The sequence below is a fragment of the Sciurus vulgaris genome (genome assembly GCF_902686455.1).
Source record: "Sciurus vulgaris genome assembly, chromosome: 5".
Classification (NCBI taxonomy): Eukaryota; Metazoa; Chordata; class Mammalia; order Rodentia; family Sciuridae; genus Sciurus; species Sciurus vulgaris.
The window spans coordinates 52,701,088-52,716,690 of NC_136465.1; positions in this window are offsets into that span (position 1 = coordinate 52,701,088).

A 15,603-nucleotide genomic window follows, 5' to 3' on the forward strand; every position below is an offset into this window, starting at 1 on the left:
ATGAAATATCTTCTTACACCAGTTCACTGTGCTCCAATTTCTCTCCACCATTGTCCCAACCCATTCCCCTTTCTGACCAGGAGGCTACCTGGATTCCCATGTGTGCAGCAGGTGCAGCGATGTCCAAAGGTCAAGCTGCAACCTGAGAATGAAAGTTCATTAGGAAAAATGATCATTCACATGCCTCTGGCATCAGGAATACTACCCTCTCTTCACTCTACCCTCTGAGCTGATGAGTACAGAGCCTCATCATCTGCATTCTGTCCATAAAATATGCACTCCATGGTGTGAGATTATGGTTCTTCTTCCTTTATTTTTTTAAAAAGGAAAACATGAAATAAAAACAAGAGGACCGAGGAGATCTAATTAAGACTCCATAAAGCTGGGGATGGTATCTCCATTATCTGGCTGGAGTAAGATTGCTGTTTTCTTTCTACCCTGTCACTGATATAAATGAGTTTTTAATTCCTCCTTTTGTGAAGAACAGGTTATCAGGCTCCTATTCATTAAGTGACTTCAGGGTCCTGCAGCAGAGCTTAATGGTAGTTTAAATTAGCAGTCTCTGCCTCTGGCACCATCAGAGGGGCAGGAATAGGGACTCCTGGGAAAGGTAATAAATTTACTGTGCACCCATTATTTCTGGATTTGGGGGCTGAGGGACACAGAGGTATAGGAGTGACCTTGGAGTTACTTGAAGGACATTCTCATCAATCCATCCTCACTGCAGGATAAATTTTAAACAGCTTTCCATGAATTAGACAATCTCTGCAGTTTCCCTCTCCCACCTTAACTGGCTCTTCTCTTTCACATCCTTTCCCTACAAATGCACACTATGACCTTAGTGGGTCTCTGGGTAGCTCTTGCTATCTCAAGTTTCTGGCATATGCTCTTACTGTGCCCCATGGGAATGCCTCTCTCTCTTTAACTGCGTCTATCCAACTTTTTTAAAGACTCACTTTACACCTCTCCTCTAGGAAGACATTCCTGTCTACCGTGACATCACCATCAGACTTCTGTCTTATAATTGTCATTGACTTGCTAAACATCATAGATAAAATGCCATTGTACACCCTTGTTAGTCCCACCTGGACCCTGTGGCCAGGGTCTTCTTCAGAATCACTGAGCTTTGCTGGGTATTTGACACATAGATGTTCATGCTTGTGCAGGAGAACAAGTAGGAACTAGAAGAGGCGACAGAGTGGGAATTCAGGTGGAAGAGACCTTTTGATATTCAACACATCTGTAGGCATGAGCATTTCACTAAGAAATGAGATAATACTCTGACACATCCATTTATTCATGCAACCAGCATTGACCATTGAATTTGAGCTCTGCTCTTCTGCAGTTTCTTGATCAACCATTGGACTTCATCTCCCACACATAATGTCTTACCACCACTGCCATTTGGTGGATTACCAAGTTCAGGACACACAGATGCCTTTTCAGTACCACTTTAAAAGTGAAGTTTGAGATGCAATCAGATTCTTCCAAGGACATCTCCTTATTGACCAGTTAGAGATCCAGAGACCCTTAGGTGTCCTTAGTCTAAATGTCTATGTATTCCAGGTGAAGAGCTCTTTAATTTTTAGTAATGAAACACAGATATAAAGTGCTCTTTAATATTATTACCATTGTTTTTCTCAGCCCAGCAAATGTTCATTGCTAGTCAGGTTTCTCAGAAGCACATCAAGGATTTGTATGCAAATGATTTGTTAAGAAAATGCTCCTTAAGAGAAACAGGAGAGGGGAGGAGAGACCCAGATAGGCATTGGGAAAGGCCAGTGTTTGTCTGGACTCAGACAAGGGGGCTGGGCTTTTATACCCAAATTGCTTGTTGGCTAAAGGAGGAGGAGTGGTAAACGCTAAGGTACTTCAGTTCTCTGGGTCCAAGGACAAACTGGCTCAGAAATCCAAGGGCAGTCCTGAGTAGCAGCAGGCTGTTAGGGCCAGGCACACAGATACAGAGGTGTGAACATATAGGCAGTGAAGGAACCCAGGTGGGTGTGAGGAGACTGTCAGCAGAGTTCACATAGTGTGCACTCCAAGTTAGCATCACTGAAGACCTAGAGAGCCCAGCCCTGTTAGCCTACATATGTGGAAAAATGAGGTCAAGGGAAAAGAAGTGACTCCTTCAAAACTGCATAGCTTGTAAGTGGCAGAGCCGGGACTTGCCCATAACCCTATGCACCTCAGTCCAGGCCTTGGTCTAACATTCAGCCATCTGTTACCCGTGGGGCACAAACAAACCGTGTTCACTTGGATAAAATTCAATATACTGGTTCTAAAGTTGTTAGCCATTATTTTCAAAGTAATAATGATAAAAGAATACTCTTTAAAACATATTTACCTATCTCCAGGACTCGAGGTCCCCTAGTGTCTGTAAGGTCAGATATGTGTTTTATAAGATACATAAGACACAGCTCAAAAACTGAACACACTTTGAACTCCAGTTTTCCTACCTCTCTACCTTGCTATCCTCTATTATCAGCTGTAACCCACTGGATCACTCAAGTGCAGCCCCGTAACTTTCCTGTAGGTGATCAGTGGGATGAAATGGGGAAGGAAATCCAGATCCCATATTAAACCAAAGAGAAGGGAAGTGCTGTCCCTGAGATCAAACTTTTTTTTTTCCCTTCCACTTGCATATTTTAAAGCATACCTTAATGAAAGTAGCATGTGGGGCTTATGAGTTTGGCATCATCAAAAGTGAATTGTTGGGGGCTGGGGATATAGCTCAGTGGGTAGAGTGCCTGCCTTGCAAGCACAAGGCCCTGGGTTCAATCCCCAGCACCACAAAAAAAAAAAAAAAAAAAAAAAAAAAAAAAACCATAAATAAATAAAATAAAATGTGAATTGTTCAGCTGATTATCATGAAATGGGTCTCACATTTGGAAATTAATCGTACATGACGTCTTCATAAACTTGACACTCTGGACTCCAAGTCCTGCCAAATTTTGAACACCAGCAAAACCAAAACATTCTTTCTCCATTGTTCTAAATTCTTTAGCAAAGTTTCTCAAGCCAATTACCAGCCTCTGCAATCTTCCCACACAACTCAGGGAGGGCTTTTCAGGGGACAAAGAATGGGTTTGGCACAAAGAACTGTACTGGACTCTATATTGAAACTGCATCTTTTCTGCATCATACATAAATAGCAAAACTTAAAAGGCAAAAGGCAGTTGGAGTGTTATTCCCCACAAGCGTTGACAGTGCTACCTCCCTGCTAATAGCATTTTAAAAATTAGTTTTTTTTTTTTTTTGCCATTGAAATTCTTCTGAGCACTATTAGCAAGTAATATGGAAAAGCAATATAGACATTTGACAAAGAACAATTAGATTTTACAGGTCCTGTGAGTGAGGAGGATCCCCGCAAGCTGGCAGAAGGCAAGGTAGAAGGCAGATAGGTTGAGAAAGTGCACAAAGAACAATCCCTATCCTTCAGTGTAAAGTGAACCAGTGTTGTTTGGGGTAAGAGTAGAGTGGAGGGGACTGTGTGTAGCAAAGTATAATTGAAACCCTAACAAAAGACACTAGTGACTGGCAGGACCAAGTAAACAAAGGGCCTCTTAGGTTGCTCTTACCTTCTTGGAAAGAATTTCTTTTTCCCCCGTGCAGCCAGAAAGTGCTGTCCTGCTTCAGGTGCCAGGCAATGATCCAACTAAGGATAATATCCATTGGGACTAGGGATTTATTTGAAAGAGGTGCTCTGAAGAGATTGCTGAGTCTTCAGACGTGGCACTTGGATTTCTTATAAGTGAAATTGAATGTGTGTCACTCTAAGGTTTGCTCTCAATCCACTCACAGGTTTAAGATGTCTTGGGCATGTGGCTTGTGACCCAGGAAGTACATCCAGAACTTGACAGTCTTGCCATTGCTGAAGCACAAGCGAGGCCTGCTGTTGAGATCACTTCAGCTGGGAAAGAGCCTCCCATTAGGAAAGTTGGTAACTTAGGCTTTATTCCTCTTTAAACTTAAGTTAGAGTTATGGAATTCTTACTAGTGCAAAATGTGCAGTGTCCCTGGAATCCTGAGTCTAAGGGAATAATGTGGTACAGGTCAACCCAGATCTCTTGTTATAGGTTAATTTGGGGGAGTGCTTTCTGTGTTTTAACAGTTATGTCTGTATCAAAAAGCAAGATTCTGCAATTAAATTGTAGTCTACAAGCAGCTTTGTGGAAGTAGCCAAGGCAGGTGGCAAAATTGTCTGCAGTCTCTGTGAATGTTTAGTTTCTGGCTCCAAGCAGGTGAAAGAACTAGGTCACTTCTTAAAACGACCCAGCCTTTAGATAACATGATGCTGTGAAGTTCATATTGTATATCACAGTGTGTGGAAAACCTTCCTCCCAATTTCTGAACCTGTTTTCTCATCTGTCAATGGGAATAATAATAGAACTTCCCTCATCGGGTAGTTTTAGATGCTGAGTGTTAGACATGATGGTGCATATGAAGGCGCAAGTGCCTTGTATGCAGTAGGTGTCCACTATTATTATTTCTAAACTATTCTTATTCTTCTTATTTCTAAAGGTAAGGTCATCACCTGACTTGAAATTGAGACATAAACATAAGAAATATAAGAAAATAACATAAGAAACCCTTCGTGTTCTTATTCACATAATGGAATTAAAACTCCTGTCTAGCTTACCTTACGGGGTTGCTTTGAGAATAAAAATGAGATAATAGGTGTGAAAATACTGATAATTAAGTGCAATGCACACCTATAAAATTAGCATAAAACTTCTTTTAACATCTCACCTATGTACAGAGTCACACACCTTTGGCCACTTGGATCTTTTCCTTCTCATTTTCTTGTATGAGACTTAAGGAAATCTCCCTGTTTCTACTATGTGAACCTTGAGCACATCCCTTTTTGTAGACAGGCGACAATTGGTGCTTTTTCCAAGAGGAACTGGTGAGGGGCAGGAGGAAGTGATGCTCCCAAGTGAGAAGGCCTCAGCCTTTTTGTGTGGGTGGCCATATGTCTTTGTTCCTGAACTTACTCAGGCTGCTGTGTCTAGGGCCCCTCTAGACCCTGAAGGACTGTCAGTTTTGGAAAATCAAAACTGCTGAATTGCTCATAAAATGACTATGAAAACCTTCACTCTAAAAACACAAGGAGACTTTTGGATCTTTCCATCTGGACTTAAGGCCAGCCTGGGGAGGGCCATGTTCAGAGGGGCTTAGTCAGGTACCACCCTCTAGAATAATTTGGGTACTTTTCCAAAGAGACCATCCCTGAGTGAGAACCTTAGCTCTCCGGGCAGTTCCCAAGGGTCCATGTGTGAGCAGTGGGGCCTCAGTATGCCCTGGTTCCTGTTACTGCCCACTTTGTGCAGAGGACTGGTCCAATTTGACAAGCCTCTGGCCTGAAATAATCTTCCTCCTGGCAGGTGCATGCCTTCTTGCCTGATTTTATATCCCCAAAAGTAGTCCTTTCTCATGGATCAGACTCTCCCAGCCCTCCAGAGTCTGGAAGGATTGGATGAACCCTGAAGATTCTTGTCTGGTCCCAGATGGACTAGTATTAGTCTCTTGCGGACCCCACTATACTCCTCCAGCCCCAGGTGTAGAAATGCTTGCCTCCAAACTGTAGAGACATTCTAAAGGATCACTCAATAAACTAATTAACAGGATATAGGACATCTGTTGTCAACTGAGACTCTTTCCATTGTAAGCAATAGAAATGGACTCCAGCTAGTTGGTGGGAGAAGAAATTTATTAGAAATTTCCAATGACTAGAAACTGCTAGTGTCTATGAAATTTGCTCTTCCCTAGCTTCATAGTAAAAGCAAAATCAGGATGTGACTTCCCAGTCAGGGATATTTTCCAGCCTCACCCTTACTTCTAGGTGTGACTCTGTACAAGTTGCTGCTAATGAATGAAAAGTTTCATGTGCTGCTTCGAGGCCTGGCTTAGAACTACAGATTCACTTCTTCGCCTTCTCTCCCCCTTCCTTCTGGCTGTAATAGTTTCCACTCGAGTGAATTTGCAAGGCACACAGTATTGGAGGGCAGAATGCCCACAACCAGGGCCCATCCATGGCTGTGTGGAGCAGACTCTCCTGATGAACTGTTACTTTACAAGAAAAAAACTTCTGCTCTGTTTGAACCATTGCATTTTGCATTTTGGAGTTTGTTTGTTTCTTTGTTTTAGCAGTTTAACACATACCTTGACAAATTCAGGAGTGTGAACTGAAAGAACAGCTGAATAACTAAGCCTTGGGAAGAGAGGCATGGGGGAGCTTTGTACATTTCAAGAAATGGGATTTGTAGGTCTGCCCTCTCAGACACTACCATTAAGCAGAGTCATTGTTGCTATCTGTCACCATTGTGTCCTTTTACCTGAATTTCAAATCCTCATGAGATGATCTGAGTGCCAAGTTTGAGCCATTGAGTACCCTGAGATCAATAAGGTATGGCAGAGGGTTAATGAGTTTTTGGAAATGGGAACACTGAAGTTCCACACCTCTTCGTATCAGTCTTTCCTAGAAAGAGGGCCAATGGGAAGCTGTTGCTTTGACCACGTGTATGCCACAATCAGATGAGATAATGGACACAAAGGAGGGTCAGGATTTGGGTGGGGAGGCAAGTAACAGATCACTGTGATATGAAGAGGGGAGGGCTAGGCCTAAGGTCTTCCTGGGTTGTGATGAGAGGTCAAAGGAGGGCAACTAACATCAATTTGAGGAAGGGGCTCAGGAAATGTGTATTATGTTGATAGCAGGTTCACTATTGTGGAAGGAATCAGACCAACTCAAGTTAAAATACCAGCATCAGTGAGTGACCTGGAGTAAGTTACTCAAATTACTTACCCATTCTGAACATGTTTCTCATTTGTAAAATTAAGATGATCAAACTACAACCTGTGGAACAGGGCACAGCTCTAGGTGTACTGGGAACTAGGTGGGAAAGTTGGACAAAAGAAGGAAGAGGAGGTGGTAGTGTCTTACCTGGCTGGTGTTTGAGTAGGTATCCCTTGGACCCCAATTATCAATGACTATTCCCTTCCGATCAGAATGCCATTTTGCTATGGTTAGTTTTATGTGTTATTCAATGAAGTACTATCTAGATGTTACTTTGAAGGTAACTTGGCAGATGGGATTACCATCTACAAATCAGTTGACTAAAGGACATCCTCATAAAATGAGCAGACCTCATCCAATAAAAGCAAAACTGAAGTTTGCTGAAGACAGAAGAAATTCTGCCACAAGACGGCAGCACCAACTCCATCTGAGTGTTTCCAGACTCTCCAGCCCCCACAATCGCGTGTGCCAAATCCTTGACTATATCTGGTTCTTTCTCTCTAAATATAGATAAGACTTCTTTCTCCTTTTCACTCTGTATATAGATATATACATAACTACCCTTTTTCTCTACATATATATTTTAGACATATATATAACACATTCATGTGCACACATGTTCACATATCCGTGTATGATATGAACATCTATTACATATGTATGAATAGGTATATGTGAATATGTGTGTGTGTGTGTGTGTGTGTGTGTCCTGCTGTTTCTATTTCTCCAGAGAACACAAGAACACTAATAGAGAACACAAGAACATTGACGAATCTACCATCTCTCCCTCCTTTTCTCCATCCACATGTGCGCTGGACCCTATGAAAATTTTGACAGCTTTTCAGTGAAAAGCAGACAGTGGTGGAGAATCAGAGGTCATGCCAGCAGGCACTCCTGGTCTTCCCTGCTGTGGACCCATGGCTGAGATCCTCGTCCAGGCATTCAGCCTTAGGCTATCATGCTACAATTTCTAAACCCTTGCTCCCCATTTCTTCTTCTCTTTCTCTCTTTTTTCTTTAAGTGCAGAAGACTTAGTTAATTATGTTTCTTTTTCAGGTCATCTTACCATTTATTTCTGCAAGACTACTTTCTTGCTCCTATCTTTTATTATTTCTTCCCTTTTATTCCCATTTTCTTTTTCTTCCCTCTCTTAGGAGACCTTTCCAAGGTATTTGATATGCATTCTATCATTTTGGTTTGTGTTGTTGTAGCATATGTGTCAAATATATAATAGGCAAGTATTTTAATGTGTGTAGATGGAATTTTTAAAATTCACATTATGTTAGATATCCCATGTTAGTCTTTGTATTTCTGGTTGGTGGCTGCTAGCTGCTGCAGAGTATTATGTCATGTACATCTAGTGCACTTATTCTATTCTTTTTTCCCTAGGAACGAATATGTAGATTTCAACCACCCCCCCACCACAATTCATATTACAATTAAACAATCCTATATGAATCCCTTTGAGACCTGTGGAAGATCTTTTCTTTTGATGCATACCCAGGAACAGAGTTGCCGGTCACACAGCAGCTGAAGGCTCCATCCAAGTCCTTGGGGAATGGTCCCCAGCATGGCTGCTCCTGTGGACACCTCACCAACTCAAGGGGCCCATATCCTCTCATCTCCAAAAATTACTGGCATCATCCAGTCTTCTAATTTTTTTTTTCTGAGCTGACAGATGTTAAGTGGTAAAGCATTGTTTAATTTGCTTTTCTATAAGTACTAATCAACCTGAGCATCTCTTCATGTGCTGTTTGTGCATTTGAAATTTCTTTTTTTTTTACTAAATTAAAATTTTATTTTCTGAGAAACTGATATTTGTATAAACTATCAAGATCTATAGACTTTCCTTTTGTAGACATAATTGTTTTATGTGCCAGAGAATTTCAATTTGTTTTCAAAAATAAAGCATTGATAACAAATAATTATGTAAGACTTTTATATTTTATATTTTTATTTTTAAATTTTTTTTGTTCTAATTAGTTATACATGACAGAAGAATGCATTTTGATTCACTGTACATGAATGGAGCACAACTATTCATTTCCCGGTTGCACATGATTTTCTCTGAACTGACTGATCATAGTTATTGACACTTTCTTTTGGATTTTTTTTCTTTTCAATTTTTTTTGATTAGTTGGAACTCTTTGAAGATTTTCAATACTAGTCCCTTGTCATTTTTAGACATTTTAAATATATTCTCTCATTCTGCTATTTGCCAATTAACTTTCATTGCACAAAAAACTCTTTTTTTGTTATCAAATTCATGAATTTTTTGTGTGGTTTGTGTTTCATGGATTTTAAGAAGTTATTTTCTAGCCCTAGGTCATAAAATATTTTCTTTTCCTGTCATCAATTTAATATTGTAGTTTTGTCTTCACATTTAGATAGTTAATCCACATGGAGTACCTTGAGATGCTGGAGTACATAAGGATCCAGTTCTCTTTTTCTTAATCTAGTTAGTGAATTTCTCTGATATTTGAAACCCATACATCTGACAAAGGGTTAGTATGCAAAATATATAAAGAACTCAAACAACTCAATAAAAAGAAAATTAGCAACCCAATTAAAATATAGGGAAAGGACCTGAATAGTCATTCAGAAAGGCAGATACACAAATGGTCGAGAGGTATATAAAAAATGCTCAATATCTCTAATCATCAGAGAAATGCAAATTAAAATCACAATGAAATATTACTTTATACCTGTTAGAATGTCTGTTATCAAAAAGACAAAAAGTACTGGTGGAAATGTGGAGAAAAGGGAACCCTTGCACATCATTGGTACAAGTGTAAATTATGGGAAACAGTATGGAGGTTCCTCAAAAAATTAAAAGAATTACAGCAATTTAATTACAGCAAAATTAAAAGGATCCAGCAATCCTGCTGCTGGGTACATAAGCAAAGGAAGGCAAATCAATATTTACGTACGTACGTATGTATGTATTTATTTTTGGTACCAGGGACCCTTAACCATTGGACCACATTGCCAGCTCTTTTTTGTTTTTGAGACAGGATCTTGCTTGGTAATTTGCTTATGGCCTTGCTAATTTGCTGAGACTGGCATTGAACTTGTGAACCTCCTGTCTCAGTCTCCTGAGCTGCTGGGATTAGAGGCCTGCATCACCGCACCCAAATCAATATTTTGAAGAGATGTCTTCTTAATGTTTATTGTAGCAATATCCACAATAGCCAAGATATGGGATCAGCCTAAGTGTCTACCAACAGATGAATGGGTAAAGAAAATGTGGTATATGACCATACTCCTTGATATATAGTGTGGTAACCTCCACTAATAAACCTAAGTTGATAATATCTTAAGTCAAAAAATGCATCTGACACACACAACCTGCCACATCATAGCTTTCCAATACAGTGTATTCTACAATATAGGATTTTTTACTCTCCTGATTGAGTGACTAATTTGGGAGATGTGACTCACTGTTGCTGCCAGCATCACAAGACAGTATTGTACTGAGTACTGATATCATGGGAAAAGATCAAAGTTCAAAATTCAAAGTATAGTTTCTACTGAATGCATATCACTTTCACACCATGGTAGAGTCAAAACTTGTTAAGTTGAACCACTGTAACTCAGCAACTGCCTGCATACACAATGGAATACTATTCAGTCTCAAAAAAAAAAAAAAAAAAAGAAGGAAATCTTGTCATTTGAGATGACATGGAGAAACCAGGAGGACATTATGTTAAGTAAGACAGACACTGAAAGGTGAATGTCATATGATCTCACTTAATTGTGCAATCTGAAGAAGTTGGACTCATAGAAGTAGAAAGTAGTTACTAAGGACTGGTTGTGTGGTTAAGGAAATGTTGGTTAAAAGATACGAAATTTCAGTTCAAGAAATCTATTTTATAACATGGTGACTATAGTTAATAGCAATGTGTTGTGCTTTTTAAAATTGCTAAGAGAAAATTTTACGTGTGCTCACCACAAAAATTAATAAGTGAGATAATTGAGATGTGAGATAATATATGTTGATTAGCTCTTTTTAGCCATTCTACAATGTACACATACTTCAAAACCTCATGTGCACACAATAAATGTATACAAATCTTATTTGCTAATTAAAAATAAACTTGTAATTAGCAGTGATAAGCTTTCTATATGTTGACACAAATAACATTTCTTTCATAAAAATAACTATTTCATAAAATATGAAAAAATTAACAAAGTGAGACAGTGTTTTAAATATTTAAAATCTTTTTCAGAAGAGAGAGCTAGAGTCTCACATCTTCTTCTACACTGAATCTATTGTGGATTGTTATTTTGGTTGAAGTATGTGAAGAAAATGTGTCCTCACTTGGAAAAAGTAGTAGTAGTTTAATAGTCTTTTCAGATAATTGTGGATATTATTCTTTGATATTATACCAGTTTGACGAATGGCAATTTCTTAAAGGTTAGTAACTGTATGGAATCTGAAACCATATCACTGACCTTTTCATACTCTGTTACATTAAAATTTATTGGTTTATCTTGCACTTTGAGAGGATCTTTTACTCATGCATGATTTTGTAACTTGCATGGTCATTTAGATACCAGTCTACTGAGTTTTTTTGGATATTACAAATATTGACATATTTTATTATAAGATATCAGAAGGTCATATTCATTAATATCACTACTGATCTCATCAGAAAAGTCTATACGTAGGGGGGAGTTTTTCAAAGTTTCTTTTTTGTTGTTGTTGTTTGAAATGTTGAGTTTTATCATTGGCAACAAATAATAACAAATAACATCAGTTTTCCCAAAAGTGACTAACTTCATTCATTTTGAGAGAATGTCTCAAATTGAATATTCAAGTCTGAATACTGATGATTTTTTTGTTAGTTTTTATTTTACCTAAACATGGTGATATGTAAAGAGGGGTTAGTCCAGCTCACAACTCTAACATTTGCACTAGGGTTGTAGTGTTTTAGTAATACATGTAAGTTCATCACATAGAATATTTAAGGAATACTTATCAATGAAGGACTTTCACTGCTTCAAGGACATTCTTTTGTAATATTGGTAATTTTTGTATTTTTAGTTTTACTGAGAGTACATGATAGTGAATATATAGTTTAATGTTAACACAGTTAAAAAAAGCAAGTTATGTTTAAATATCATAATGAAAATAGTTTTGACCTTGTGGAATCCCTAAAAGGATCTCCGGGACCTGGAAGAGTTTGTGGGACACACATTGAGAGCCACTGTTCTACATACCTGGAGTAGAATTGCTGGGTTATTAGTGTTCAGAGTTTCAGATTTCCTAGAAAATGTCTAACTTTTTTCTGAATAATTGTAATGATTTCCATTCCTACCAGGGATATAAAAGCTTTCTCATTACTTTACATCTCGTTGACACTTAATAGAAGCAGAGTTGTACATTATGGTAGATGCACATCCACACCTCACTGTGGTTTTAATTTGGGTTGTCTTATCTAGCATCTTTTCATATCATTTTATCTATTTGTGTTTTTTCCTGCAATCAAGTATTTAAGTGTTTTGTACATTTTTGCTCTTGATTCTTTACTTTTTGCTCTTGTTCTCAGACATTCTTTCCATAATGTAATTTTTTATCTTTCTAGAACACTTTCCTTCTAATTTCTTATTTTACCCTGTTGTTTGTCACCTTCTCTATAGAAATTATACAGTTTTGAAAATTTGTTTCCAGTTCCTTCGTATATCTTGCAATTTCTGATGTCACTGTCTTGGTAAGCAGTTCACATTTTTTCACCTTCTCTCAGATACTACTACAATAGGCTCTGGCTTCAATGACTGACAGGTCTCCAGAGGAGGAAGGGAGTAATTGACTCTGGTTCTTAGACATTTCCTACTAGAATTTTGTTCCAGGCTTTTGTTTTCTCCAAGGCCTGAGTTCATCGAGTAGACTATCTTAATTATCACAGATGGGGAATAGAGAGAAAGAAATAATTTTGATGGAGGGGAGAGGAAACGAAATTTCCTGTGATTGCGGGAGTACAGGAGGAGGGTTGGAGAATATGCAGTGGTGGAAACCTGCAATTCCAACTGTGGCAGCTTCCTGGAAGTGGCCACATCCCAGAGGCCCAAAGGATCTTCAGCCTGAAGCAAGTTTCTCATGCCCAAGGAGAGTGGGACAGGAAGGCTCCAATCTACAAGTCTACAGCAAGTGTGGACAATGTAGATTCCAGCACTGACCACAACCAAGTGGGAATCGGTGGCCCTTTTTCTGTTTCCTGGCACTTTGTGTATCTGAGCTCTCTGAAGCAATGCTGGGGATGGGATAGGGGTGAAATAGAGTGACTTTCTTGCTATCCTGGAGGGCTTTAAAGAGGGATTTTAAAAAGGGCTTTAAAATCAGATTAAAGAGAATCTATAAATTGGTATTTCTGGCACACAAGTTTGGGGACTGATATTTATGCCTGCTAACATAATGACTTTGATTTTATTTCTTATGAACAATGCTGGTGCCTTATAATGCTGAGAATGCTTACTTTTTTCTCTGTTCCTGAGTTCAAATTTCCAAACTTCCTACATATGATAACAGGTACATGACCAAATTAACCAATAAATTCTATAGATGTGTGTAGGGGGTCAAATGCTAGAACCTATGTTTTATTTACTACATTTCTCCTGAGTGTTTGGTGATCAAAAGAGTACCAATCAGTCCTCTTTCAATACCTGTCATGCAAAATTGTTGCCAGTATTGAAGATCATGTTTGCAATATGCCCAACATAATATCAAGGATCAATTAGTGGTAGGTTCTACTATGATGCTTATTAGGTGTTATGGTTTGGATATGAGGTGTCCCCTAAAAGCTCCTGTATTAATGCAGGAATATTCAGAAGTGAAATGATTAGACTGATTGTGAGAGTTATAATAAGTCCATTCTTGTTTGAGTGGACTAACTGCTAACTGTAGGGAGTGGGGGCATGGTTGAAGGAGTATCACTGGGGAGTGTACCCTGGAAGGGTGCATTTTCCCTGAGACCCCTTCTTCTCTCTATCTTCTCTCTGCTTCCTCATTGCCACTATGGAACAGCCTCTTCCACCAATCCTTCTACCATGATGTTCTGCCTCCCATGTGGCCCTAACTATGGAATTGACCCTTGGACTGAACTTCTAAAACTGTGAGCCTAAAATAAACTTTCCCTCCTCTCAGTTGTTCTTGTTAGGTGTTTTGGTCACAGTGATGAAAAGCTGACTAATACGCTAGGGGAGGTGATGCTGGGGTTTATTCTGAAAGTTTGAGTAGAAGTTGGTCAAAGAAAGGTGAAAAGAAGTGTTTTAGATAAAGATCATGAGTGAGCATAGCACCTTCAGGGCAGGACAGCTTACTCCATGTAGACAGATTACACAGTGTTAGGAGGTGTTCATAAGGGAGTTGCTGGAAAGGATTAAGTCTTACATAAAAAGGGTTTTTAAATGCAAAATCACGTGTTTGGCAAATGAATTGCAAGGGAGAAGGATTGGAACTATCGACACAGTGAGGGGCTGTTCAAATAATACAGCCTCACCTACTTACCTGTGCAATGTTGCACAAGACAATCTTTTGATGCTCCTTGAGCTTTTGGATCTGTGCTTTAGTTCTTGTCTTCTTTAAGACATGGTCCAGGCTGTCACCTTAGTAATTATAGCAATTAATTATAATTGCACAGACAGCATTCAGTGGAAGAGCGTCCATTAGATCCCATGATTAGAAATTCAGAGAAAGAAAACCGACATGTATTACAAAGCCAAAAGAATGGTTCACACTATCCTCATGAACTGTGGAACCCAAGGCCATACCAATGACATCAAAGCAAACAAGTTACTGTTTCTTTCTTATGTAGGTGACTCTAGGGTAAATGAAGCATCATTGTCTTGGGGCACAATCACAGGAATCTTGCTCAAGGTAAGTCTGTTACTTTGTTCAGAAAATAACCTGTAAAAAACTTCAGGGAAAAAAATAGCTAAAGCAAGCATCAGCTACCTAAATCTACTGCTTCCTTCCCTTGAAAATATCTTGTGATTTTGATTTCTCACCCTATGCCTCCCTTTAAAAAAATCAACTAAAACACAGCAGTTGTACTTATTAGGGGGTTCAATGTGATATTTCCACATATATGTATTGTGTGCATGGGCCAAATCCAACCACACTTAGCCTACCCCCCACTTTCTAGTATCCATTAATCACTATTCTACTTTGAGGTCCATTTTGTTGTTGTTGTTGCTGTTGTTTTTAGTTAGCACATATGAGAGATAACCTGTGGCACTCGTCTCTTCGTGTCTGGCTTATTTCACTTAACATAATGTTCTCCAGTTCCATCCATTTCATTTTCTGTATATCTGAATAGTATCCTATTACATGTATGTGTGTGTGTGTGTGTGTGTGTGTGTGTGTGTGTGTACCACATTTCCTTCATCCATTCATCCTTTGATTGGCACCTAGGTGGATCCTATACTTCAGCTATTGTGAATATGCTGCAATGAACATGGTCAGGTATCTCTTTGGTATGATGATTTAATTTCCTTTGGATATATATACCCAGAAGTGGAACAGCAGCATTATATGGTAGAGATCTATATTAAGTTTTAAAGGATCTTTCATTACAGTTTTCCAAAGTGACTATACTAATTTACACTCCCACCAACAGTGAATGAGAGTTCCAATTTCTCTAGCTCCTCACCAGTATTTGTTTCTTTTCTTTATATAAAAGACATTCTACCTGGGGTGAAATGGCTTCTCACTGTAGCTTTAATTTACATTTCCCTGATGGCTAATGATATTGAACAGTGTTTCATACATTCATTGACCATTGTATTTCCTCTTTTGAGAAGTG